We start from the raw sequence: 12480 nt of genomic DNA, 5'->3' as shown, positions 1-12480 counted from the left end.
TCAGAAGCTTTCTTTATTCCCTTCCCAGTCATTAGCTCCCTTGAAGATACCATTAGATTAATTATGCTAGGTTTTGAAGGTTATATAAATATAACCTTACATATGTCATTTTTAGAATTTATTTTTAATTAAAAGATAAAAATTATATATATTTTTGTGTAAAACGTGTTTTAAAATGTATACATTGTGGAATGGTAAATAGAACTAATTAACATATGAATTGCCTCAAGCACTTATAATTTTTTATGGTGAGAACACTTAAAATCTACTCTCTCAGCAATTTTCAAGAATACAATTCATTGTCTTTAACCATAATCACTATATTGTAAAATAGGTTTCTTGAACTTATTCTGCCTATCTAACTGAAATTTTGTGTCCTTTGACCAGCATCTCCCCAGTGCTTCCCTTCCCCACCTACAGCCCCTGGTAACCACCATTCTACTCTCTTTTCCTATGAGTTCAAATTTTTTAGATTCCATATCTAAGTGAGATCATGTGGTATTTGTCTTTCCATACCTGGCTTATTTCCCTTAACATAATATCCTCCAGCTGCATTTGTGTTGTCCCAAATAACAGGATTTTTTTCTTTTTAAGGTATTTTCTTTACTCATTCATCTCTTCATATACACTAGTTTGCTCACATATATTGGCTATTCTGAATAATGCCTCAGTGAACATTAAGAGTGCAGATACCTCCTCAACATACTGGTTTATTTTCTTTGGATACATACCCAGTAATAGGATGCCTGGACCATATGGTACTTGTATTTCTAACTTTTTGAGGAATGTCTATAGTGTTTTCCATATGCTATGCTGTGTTAATGTATACTCTCATCAACAGTGTGCAGGGATTCCCTTTTTTCCACATCCTCTCCAACACTTGTTGTGTCTCATCTTTTTTTGATAACTGTTCTAATAGGTGTGAGGTTGCTATGGTTTGAATGTGTCCCCTCCAAAATTCTGGTTAATGGCCAATGTGACAGTACTAAGTGGTAGGGACTCTAAGAAGTGATTAGGCCATGAGGGCTCCTCCCTGGAATGGGATTAAGGCACTTATAAAAAGGCTTTCCACAGCATTCTCCACACTTACCCTTCCACCTTCCACCATTTTACCCCTCCAGAGAATACAGCAACAGAAACTATCTTAGAAGCAGGGAGCAGCCCTCACCAAATAATCAAACCTGTTGGTGCTTTGATCTTGGCCTCAAAACTACGATAAATAAATTCCCAGCCTCAAAAACTATGAGAAATAAATTTGTGTTCTTGATAAATTACTCAGTCTCAGGTATTTTGTTATAACAGCACAAATGAACTAAGACAGAGGTGATATGTCATTGTGACTTAAATTTTCATTTCTCTGATGATTAATGAATGATTTTGAGCATTTTTGTACACCCGTTGGTCATTTGTATGTCTTCTTTTGAGAAATTTATATTCAAATCCTTTGCCCATTTTTTAATTGGGTTTTTTTTTATTACTATTGGGTTGTTTGAATTCCTTATACATTTTGGATATTAACCACTTATCAGATGTATGGTTTGAAAATATTTTCTCCATTCTTTAGGTTGTCTCTTCACTCTGTTGATTGTTGCCTTGGCTGTACAGAAGTTTTTTGGTTTGATATAAGCCCATTTGTCTATTTCAACATCCAAAAAATCATTGCCTAGACCAGTGTCATGGAGCTTTTCTTCTGTTTTCTTCCAGTAGTTTTACAGTTTCATGCCTTACATTTAAAGTCTTTCATCAATTTTGAGTTGATTTTTGCATATGATGTAAGATAGGGGTCTAATTTCCTTCTTCCACATGTGGATATCCAGCTGTGCCAACAATTATAGAAGAGACTGTCCTTTCCCCATTGCAAGTTCTCAGCATATTTGTCAAAAACTGATTGATTGTAAATGTGTGGATTTATTCTCTTTCCTTGATCTATGTGTTTTGATGCCTTTTATTTCTTTCTCTTGCATAATTGCACTGGCCAAGACATCCGGTACTATGTTGAATAGAAGTGGCAAACGTGAGCATCCTTGTCAGAGGAAAAGCTTGTAACTTTTCGCCATTGAGTATAACGTTAGCTGTGAGTTTGTCATCAATAACCTTTATTGTGCTGAGGTACATTCCTTCTATATCTCATCTTCTGAGAGTTTTTATCAGAAAATGTGTTGAATTTCATCAAATGTTTTTTCTACATCTATTGGAGGTGATTCATATGGTTTTTGTCCTTCATTCTGTTCATGTGGTGCATCACATTTATAGATTTGCATTTTTAAACCACCCTTTCATTCACAAAACAAGTCCCACTTCATCATAGTGAATGATCCTTTTAATGTGCTTTTTTTTTGAGATGGAATCTCACTCTGTTGCCCAGGCTGGAGTGCGATGGTGTGATCTCGACTCACTGCAACCTCCACCTCCCTGGTTCAAGCAATTCCCCTGCCTCAGCCTCTCAAGTAGCTGGGATTACAGGTGCATGCCACCACGCCCTGCTAATTTTTTTTTTTTTTTTTTTTTTTTTTTTTTAGTAGAGGCAGGGTTTCACCATGTTGGCCAGACTGGTCATGAATTCCTGACCTCAGTCAATCCGCCTGCCTCGGCCTCCCAAAGTGCCGGGATTACAGGCGTGAGCCACCACACTCGGCCCTTTTTAACTCAGTGTACTAATAATTTTGTTGAAGATTTTTACATCTGTGTTCATCAGAGACATTGGCTTCTAATTTTCTTTTCTTGTAGTGTTCTGTCTGGCTTTGATATCAGGGTAATTCTAGCCTCATAAAATGAGTTTGAAAGTATTCCCTTGTCTTTCATGTTTGGAAGAGCTTGGAAAGGATTGATATTAGTTCTTTAAATGTTTGGTAGAATTCAGCAGTGAAGCCATTGGATCCTGGGATTTTCTTTGATGGAAGACTTTTTATTACTAATTTAATCTCCCTACTAGTTATTGATCTGTTCAGATTTTATATTTCTTTGTGATTCAGTTCGATAGCTTGAATATTTCTAGGAATTTGTTCATTTCTTCCAGGCTACCCAATTTATTGGTATATAATAATTATTCATAGTAGTCTCTTATGATTCTTTGTATTTCTCTTGTATCAGTTGTAATGTCTCCTCTTTCATTTCTGATTCTACTTATTTGAGTATTCTCTTTTTTTCCTAGGTAGTCTAGCTAAAGGTTTGTTGATTTTATCTTTTCAAAAAACCAACTCAAGGTTTGTTGATCTTTTCCACTGTTCCTTTCTTTCCTCTACTGCATTTATTTCTGCTATTATCTTTATTATTTCCATTCTTCTGCTAACTTTGGACTTATTTTAATCTTGTTTTCCTAGTTCCCTGAAATGTTATTTTAAGTTGTTTATTCAGGACCTTTATTCCTTTTTGATGTAGGCATTTATTGCTGTAAACTTCACTCAGAGATACTTGTGCTGTTCCCTTTATGTCTGGGTATGTTGTGTGTCTATTTTTGCTTGTCTCAAGATATTTTGTAATTTCCCTTTTAAGTTTTTCATTGACCCATTGATTGTTCAGCAGGGTGTCATATAATTTCCATGTATTTGTAAATTTTCCAAAATTCTTCTTGTTATTGATTCCTTGTTTCAGACCATTAAGGTCAGAAAAGATGCTTGATATGATTTTAATCTTCTTATTTGTTAAGGCTTGTCTTGTTGCCTAACATATGATCTATCCTGTAGAATGTTCTGTGTGTGCTTAAGAAGAATGTGCATTCTTTACCATTTGGTGGAATGTTCTGTATATGTCTGTTAGGTTCATTCGTCTAGAATGTAGTTTAAGTACAATGTTTTCTTATTGATTGTCTGTGTAGATTATCTGTTCATTGCTAGAAGTGGGATATTGAAGTCACCTGCTGTTATTGTATTATAATCTATCTTTCCTTTCAGGTGTATTAATATTTGCCTTATATATTTAGGTGCTCCAATGTTGGTTGCATAAACATTTACAATTGTTATATTCTCTTGATTCATTGACTCCTTTGTCATTATACAATGACCTCCTTTGCCTTGCTTTACAGTTTTTTACTTAGAGCCTATTTTACCTGATGTAAATATAACTACTCCTGCCATCTTTTGTGTTTCATTTGCATGGAATATTTTTTGTTATCCCTTCACTTTCAGTCTATATGTGTTCTTACAGGTGAAATGAGTCTCTTATAGGCAGCAATAGATGGGTCTTGATTTTTTAATCCATTTGGTCACTACATGTTTTTTGATTGAGAATTTAATCCATTTACATTCAAGGAAGTATTGATAGGTAAAGACGACTGTCATTTTTTTAATTGTTTTCTGGTTTTATTGTAGATCCTTTGATCTTTTCTTCCTCTCTTACTGTCTTCCTTTGTAATTAAGTGATTTTCTCTAGAGGTTTGCATTGATTTCTTACTTTTATCTTTTGTTTATCTACTATAGGTTTTTGTTTTGTGGGTTACCATGAGGCTTACAAAAACATCTTATAGTTATAACTGGTTATTTTAAACAGATAACAACTTAACTATGATCACATAAAAATAACTGTATGCTTTTACTTCACCCCTCCCCCATATATTTTAATATTTTTCATTTTAAATTTTTGATGTCACGATTTACATCTTTTTGTACTGTATATCCCTTAACAGATTATTGTAGCTATTATTATTTTTAATAGCTTAGTCTTTTAACTTTCATACTAAAGATATAAGGAGTTTACACATCACCATTACAGTATTAAAACATTTTAAATTTGATTATATAATACTTTTACCCTGTGAGTTTTATATTTTCTGTGTTTTTGTGTTGCTAACCAGTGTCCTTTTCTTTCATCTTAAAGAATTCCCTTTAGCATTTCTTGTAATATAGGTCTGGTGGTGATGAACTCTCTTGGCTTTTGTTTGTATGAGAAAATCTTTATCTATCCTTCATTTCCGAAGGGCAGATTTGCCGGGTACAATATTCTACATTGATTGTTTTGTTTTGTTTTGTTTTTCCTTCAGCACTGTGAATATATTATCCCACTCTCTCCAGGCCTGTAAGGCCTCTGCAGAGAAATCCACTGTTATCCTTATTGGAGCTCCTTTTATGTTATTTTCTTCTATTCTTTTGCTGCTTTCAGGATTCTCTCTTTGTCCTTGATTTTTGACAGTTTGATTACAATATGTCTTAGTTAGTCTTGTTTGGATTGAATCTGACTGGAGACATCTGACTTTCCTGTACTTGGATATTTATATCTCCATCCAAATTTGTAAAGTTTTTTGCTATTTGTTTAAGTAAGCTTTCTATGCACTTTGTCTTTCTCTCTCCTTCACAAACTCTTATAACTTGAATATTTTTTCTTTCGATACTGCCTCATAAATTCCATAAGCTTTCTTCATTCCTTTTCAATCCTTTTTCTCTTTTCACCTCTGAGTAAATATTTTCAAATAACCTGTCTTTGAGTTCACAGATTCTTTCTTCTGCTTGATTGACTGTGCTGCTGATGCTCTCTATTTCATTTTTCATTTAATTCATCATCTTTCTTCAGCTCCAGAACTTCCATTTGTTTTTCTTTTTACCTAATTTTAATATCTCTTTTAAATTATTCATTTTTTGATCATGTATAATCTTCCTTGTTTCATTGAATTATTTCTTTCTATTTTCTTGAAGTTTCCTGAGCATCCTTAAAACAATTATTTTGATTTATTTCTCAGGCAGTTTGTATATCTCCATTTCTTTGAGGTCAGCTGGTGGGTAATAACTATGGTTTTTTGGTGGTGTTATGTCTCCTTGGTTTTTCACATATCTTGTCTTATGTTGATGTCTGTGCATTTGAAAAAGCAGAGACTTGTTCAAGTCTTTGAAGACTGGTTTTACCTGGGAAATCCCTTCACCAGTCAGTCTATCCATAGATTCTGGGCAGGCCATCTGGTATAGTCTAAAGGCAGGCTTGCTGCTGGAATCCTTGAACAGGTGGCCTGGTGTCTGGGTTCATGGGGTTGGGTCTGCAACTTGGATCCTCTGGAGTGGATTTGTTGATTGGGCCTGTGGTGATGGGCCTGGAGCCTGAATCTGTGGGGGCCAGCCTGAGACCTGAGTCCACAGGGGCTGACCTGGCAATGGAATGGGCCTTGAATCTGAGTCTCCAAGGGCTGGCCAAATCTGAGATGGGCCTGATGCATGGGTCCACTGGGATAGGGCTGTAGCCTGAGTCCCTGGGGGCAGGTCTTGGTCCTGGGTCCACAGGGGCCAGCGTGGAGCTTGGGTCTGCAGAGGTGGTCTTGGAGCCTCAGTTCATGGGATCCAGCCTGACACCAGGATCTACTAAGTGGGTCTGGACCATGGGTCTGCTAGAGCAGGCCTGGACTTTGAGTCCTTTGGAGCCTGGAACCACAAGGATCAGCCTCAAGCCTGGGGCCAGCCTGGAACTAGGGCCAGCATAGAGCCTGGGTCTGTGGAGGCAGATCTGGAGCCTAGGATTGTGGGTAATGCCCTGGTGTTTAGAGCCACAGGAACTGGCCTGGAGCCTGGGGACTTAGGGGTCAACCTGGGACCTAGGTACACAGGGGAAGTCCTGAAGCTTGGGTGTGTTGGGATCAGTCCACCACTGTGGTCTAGTGGGACAGGCCTATACCATGGTTCTTCTGGAACAAGCCTGGACGTTGGTTCTACTGGAGCATAGGGCCATAGGAGCTGGCCTGGAGGGTGAGGCCATGAGGACTGGCATATCATTGGGCATATCTGGAGCCTGTGTCCACGGATGGCCACCTGGTGTTTGAGGCAAGGAATGCCAACCTAGTGCTGGGGTGGGCCTAAAGCCTGGGGTCACAGGTACTGGCTGAGTGCTGGGTGAGCCTCGATCCTGTCTGTTATGGCCAGTCTGGAGGCTAGGTCTGCATACGCCAGTCTGATGACTAGGGCTGCAGGGCTGGACTTGCCTAAGGGCAGGCCTGGAGCTTGATTCTGGGAGGGCTGACTTGGTGCTCGGGTGGGGGTCAAAGCCCAGGGATGCTGAGGCCTACCTGGCCCTGGGGTGATATGGAGCCTAGGGCTACTGGGGTCAGCCTGGCATTGGGGCAAGCCCAAAGACTGAGTTTGCTTGGCAGGCCTGGAGCCTGAATGTGCAGTGTCTTATCTAGCACTGGGACAGGCTTTGAGATGCAGTCCACAATTACCATCCTATAGTCTGGGGCTTGCTTGTTTGGTACTGGGTTTTACTGGGGTGGGCCTGGTTTATGGGTCCAAGGAAACATCTGGCACTCACTTTCCTGGAGTGCAGTGGCCCGATCTCGGCTCACTGCAACTTTTGCCTCCCAGATTCAAGCGATTCTTCTGCCTCAGCCTCCTGAGTAGCTGGGATTACAGGCGCCTGCCACCACGCCCAGCTAATTTTTGTATTTTTAGTACAGATGGGGTTTCACCATGTTGGCCAGGCCAGTCTTGAACTCCTGACCTCAGGTTATCCGCCCTCCTCGTCCTCCCAAAGTACTAGGATTACAGGCGTGAGCCACTGCACCCGGCCAACATTTTCTTAATAAAATCATTTACACACAAACCTGTGGCTCAAGTCTACTTCTCTATGGGAACAAAAGCTAAGACACTACTTCAATTTTCTATTGTGTTTGAGTTCAGGCCAATCCTCCCTCTTTTTGGTAGAGGCTTTTTTTTTTAATTCAAGACTTGTTTTGGATATAAGGCCACCTTTCATCAAGAACCTCACATCCCTCCTGGGAAGATAAAAGACCTTTTATCTTTTCTAGCAAGTCGTTTCTGGTATAAAGACCACGGTCTTCTGGTTTGAGTACTCTGGTTTCTACAGAATTTACCTTCTGTCTCTGAGGCATGTCTTTGCTGGTGAATTTACTTTTGTTTTTTCTGCACACCCAACTTAATATTTTGTTTGATCTTCATGTCTGGTTTAAAATTTTTGTGAACACTCTTAACCTAATTTGGTTATGTGCATCTGTAAATGATTTGGTTTTTTTTCCCTTGCTTGTTTCTAAAAATTTTCTAAGAGCAAAAATAAACATTCTAAATGTTGGATACAGAATTATTAACTAAACGCCACTAGAGCCACCACTAAAACACTGATTTAAACTCCTGATGTTCTTTCATAGTACTTGTGGGATTTTCTTTGCTCTCTAGAAAGTCATGAGAAATGGAATAGGATTTTCAACTATTAAGACATGCCAGGTTTTCTGGGACTCCAGCTGGCTACATATTACTGGCTCGGAGTAAAATGGCCATTATTCAAAATTTCTTTAAAAAAAAATTAAACCCTGCAGCTATAGAATTAACATGTAGAGACTTCTAAATTCTCTATGTCTTTAGGTTTTTTGTTTTGTTTTCTGCCTACTTGGAATCTGCTGACTTTTCCGCTGGAGTTGAGAGAAAACTTTCTGCTTATGACATTCCAGCCAAGATTTTTAAAGTGCTCTTTAGAAGCTTTCAGATGAATAGCTTTACAAATTATAACAGCTTTATGGTAACTAACAATATAGATCTCTTTTGAAATGTAAATCTATAAAAGGGTGATGGTCCCAATGTGACTGACATTGTCAGCCGTAATTCTGGTTGTTCTCTTAAAATGCTGTATGGGATAGAAATAACTAAATTTCTTTTTTAATTTTGAACTTCCGTCAGATTTTTAACCATGGCTATTTCAAGTTTTTGTCATCCACAGTTATTGCTTTGATTTTTCTCTAAAAGCATTTTCAATTGACTACATTTTAAAATTGCTTTTCATGGAAAAGACTCTAACGAGTAGTCTTGAACACGAATTTCTGATAACTTTAAGATCAATGAACTAAATAAAATGTTTTCAAAACTCAAATGAAGAAACTGATGGATTTATGAAACTGCTAAATAAGATAAAGCAGAACAAAATTAATTGCATAAGATTGAATAACTGATGAAGATAATGTTTTTATGACTTTTACTTGAAATGTTATTGGTTCCTTACTTACATGTTTTGTTTTACAGATTTCAGAAAATTTTCCTTTTAAGCTGTCCACATGTTATAACAATTTGGTAAAGTATATTTTGCGAACAAAGGTGAAAATATTTGCTTTTTCTCCCTACTTGATTCCTCCAAAATTTAGAAACTATTCTTACTATGTTTTTAGCAATACGGTTATTTACATAAGTTCAATAAGAATCTGTTCTGTATTCATAACAGGATAAAATTGGAAACAATGATTATATTACCAAGGCTTTGACTAAAATATCATCTTTGGGAATGTGCATGAAATGCCTGGCTTCAAAGGTTTACAGCCTTACAGTAAATGAGTAAAAATTGTCACTTCCTAGCAGGCCCAAGAAACTTAAGTCCAGCTCTGTTGCCCAGGCTGGAGTGCAGTGGCATGATCTCAGCTCACTGCAACCTCCACCTCCCAGGCTCAAACAATTCTCCTACCTCAGCCTCCCACGTAGCTGGGACTACAGACGTGCGCGCCGCCACACTCGCACCACCACCCCCGGCTAATTTTTGTGTTTTTAGTAGAGATGGGATTTCACTATATTGACCAAGCTGACCTCAAGTGATCCGCCTGCCTCAGCCTCCCAAAGTACTGGGATTACAGGCGTGAGCCATTGCACCTCGCCAAGACTGTAGATAATATCTAAAGTCTGCCTTGATTTGACTTCCTAGCCTCAAGAGATTTTTTTTAATGTGGGATTTCCTATGTGATTAGTGTATAGAGAAAAATTTATATTTCTAAAGAAAAGCTATAATATACCTGTTATTGCACTGTAGTTTTGTACATTCTTTCTGTGTTCTTATTATCCATCTACAGACTAGACTAGATGTGAATTCTTCTAGATTTCTCCAATCCAACTTTCCTCCGTGGAATTACTAAAAATGATAACTTTTCTGTTTCTAAAGCCCTATCAGCGGAGAGTAGATGAATTTTAAGAAACAAGTCTTATGCCTGACGTATAGGCCATCCAAAAAGTTCACAAAACCACCCGATGTCATAACTAGAGACATTCAAACTGCAAGCCAGTACGAGAAGTTGATGTTTTCACTCTGTAGATAGCTTTTCCGAGGACATCTGAACAAGGCTCTGTATCTTAATGAGACTCTAACCCCTCTTAATGCTACCTTTTTCACTTGGCAGGATAATTATCATTTGATTTATTCTTTCAGTTGATTATATTTAAGCCTAGGATCATGGCTCAAAACCATTATGCAAACTGAGATTGTCATATTAACATTGATTTTATTTGGGTATTTTCCCTTTTTAAATTTTGTGTCTGCTACTTGTTAAATTTTTGCAGAAGTACAACTCTTAACAGAATAATGCTGCTCCAGCACTTTGAGATGATAGCAAAAGACTACAAAACAGATGAAACTGAACTTAATAGTGGATTTCAGGTAGACTTAGCCTGAGGGCCACTCCCTTCAGAACTCTCTTGTTGCTCACATGTGGCTTAAAAAGTTTTGATACTGACTTCTAGCCACCATTCACTCTGTCCAATATGGAATGATATCAGTAATCCAGAACAGGCCTTTTTTGGCACCAATGGACATCAAAAGCTAACTACAGGATGATTAATTAGTGGCGCTTTTGGAGAAAGATCTTGATAAAAATAAAAATTAAAAATCCCTAACAAACAGAGTCAGGGAAGCCCCTAAAGAGAAGGTTCTCATGCATAAATGCCTGATAACAAAAACAATCATGAAAGACTGCAAAAACCATGACTTGTACAAAGGCCATTGCAACCTAATACAAAAAAATACTTCTGCTGAGGACATCTGCCCAGCCTTGGACTGGCATCACCCTTATTATTAATCCTTGAAGCCAAGGATAACTATCTGAAAACAATTATGTAATCATCCTCATTTTTTCTTTGAAAACCTTTGTCTTCCTTTACTTCCGTGAATACGCACACATATTTTCATTGCAATGCCCTATTCCCAAATAAATATTATTTTCTTTTAGAAAGCCTCTCTGTGGCTGTTATTTAGGTTGACACAGGACAATGGCAGCTAGCAAGGCCTATCTTGACTAATTCAACTTCCAACCAACAGCATAGAGGAAGATGTCCAAACTCATATGGGGAAAAAGTTAAAATTTCTACAATAGAGGGAAGTACGGATATATTAATAACCCTATACTAATTGGCATATACACTGCAGTGGACTGAATTGTGTCTCCCTCAAGATTCATATGTTGACACCCTAACCACCACTTTGATTATATTTGGAGATGAAGGCTTTGGGAGGTAATTAGGGTTAGATGAGGTCATGAGGATGGTACCCTGGTCTGATGGGATTACTGCTCTGATAAGAAGAAACACCAGAACTTGATCTTGCCTGCTGTCTCTCTCTCTCTCTCTCTACCCCCACCCCCTTCTCTCAACACAGTGAGAAGGCAGCCATCTGCAAACCAGAAAGAGAGCCCCTCACCAGAACCCAATCATGCTGGCTCCCTGACCTCGGACTGTCTATCCTCCAGAACTGTAAGAAAATAGATATTTGCTGTTAGAGCAACCTGTCTATGGTATTTTGTTATGGCAAATGAGCAGACTAATACATGGACTTTGTGACTACTTAGCAAATAACTAGCATAAATTTGATAAATGAACAAATAAAAGACTTCCCTGAATTATGTGGCCAGACCTATGAAAAGCAGCACTCAACAGTTCCCTTCAAAGCTGTTCCCTCTGTTGCTAAAGAAAGCATTTGGAGGTGGTGAGTTCCTTGTTAAATACGCATGGAAAATCCTTTGGTGGATGGCAGTTAAATAGGAGGTAGAAGTAAGTATGTGGAAATGTCTTTATTAAAAATATTTTTTTAATTGTCAGATCTACCAAAGAGCCAGTGTGATATGCCAGAAACAGCCCAAGACGTGGAGTAAAAGAACTGGGTTGGGGACCCAGGGTCTCCAAGGTTTGACCTTAAACAGATCATCCAACCTATCTGAGCCTCCATAAAATGAGAATAGTAAAGCCCACATCATACAGCCACTGTGGAGCTCACAGCTACAAATCCCTGTCTAGATGAATGGAAGTCATTGTTGTTTCTTCATAGTCTCAACCTATCTGAAAGTCTCTGATGCAGTGTTCAGGTGCCACCTGCATCCCACACATGGCCAAAGGCAGACTTCACCTGCTCCCTGCTGGTGAACAGCAGCACTGCACCTCGTGTCTGACACTGGAGCCTCTGCAACCTCAAAGTTTGCTGTTCCCTTCCACTCTAGCTGGTATTTGTCTTACTCAGTTGCAGTGTTGAACTGGTAGCCTTGTGGGTATTCATTATTTTCTGACAAAGGCTCCCTGGGTTTAGTCATAATTTCCACACGCAAAAAAGGGATAGAGTGTCCCTGTATCCCTTATGGACATTAGCAGTAAATAAATAGCCTAGGCTAGAGGAAAGTGCCCTGGCTTTAAAGTCAGACAGGCTTGAGTTTGCAGACCCTATCCCATGCCCTTAGCAACTAGGCCACCTTGGGCTCCCTGCTGGCATTCATTGACAGTTGTCACCTTTCTTAAGTCACTTAGTCTTCTAAGAAAATACCAAAAT

Source organism: Pongo abelii, chromosome 1, assembly GCF_028885655.2.
Source record: "Pongo abelii isolate AG06213 chromosome 1, NHGRI_mPonAbe1-v2.0_pri, whole genome shotgun sequence".
NCBI lineage: Eukaryota > Metazoa > Chordata > Mammalia > Primates > Hominidae > Pongo > Pongo abelii.
The sequence above is the reverse complement of the archived record's forward strand: the minus strand, read 5'-3'. Positions refer to the sequence as shown.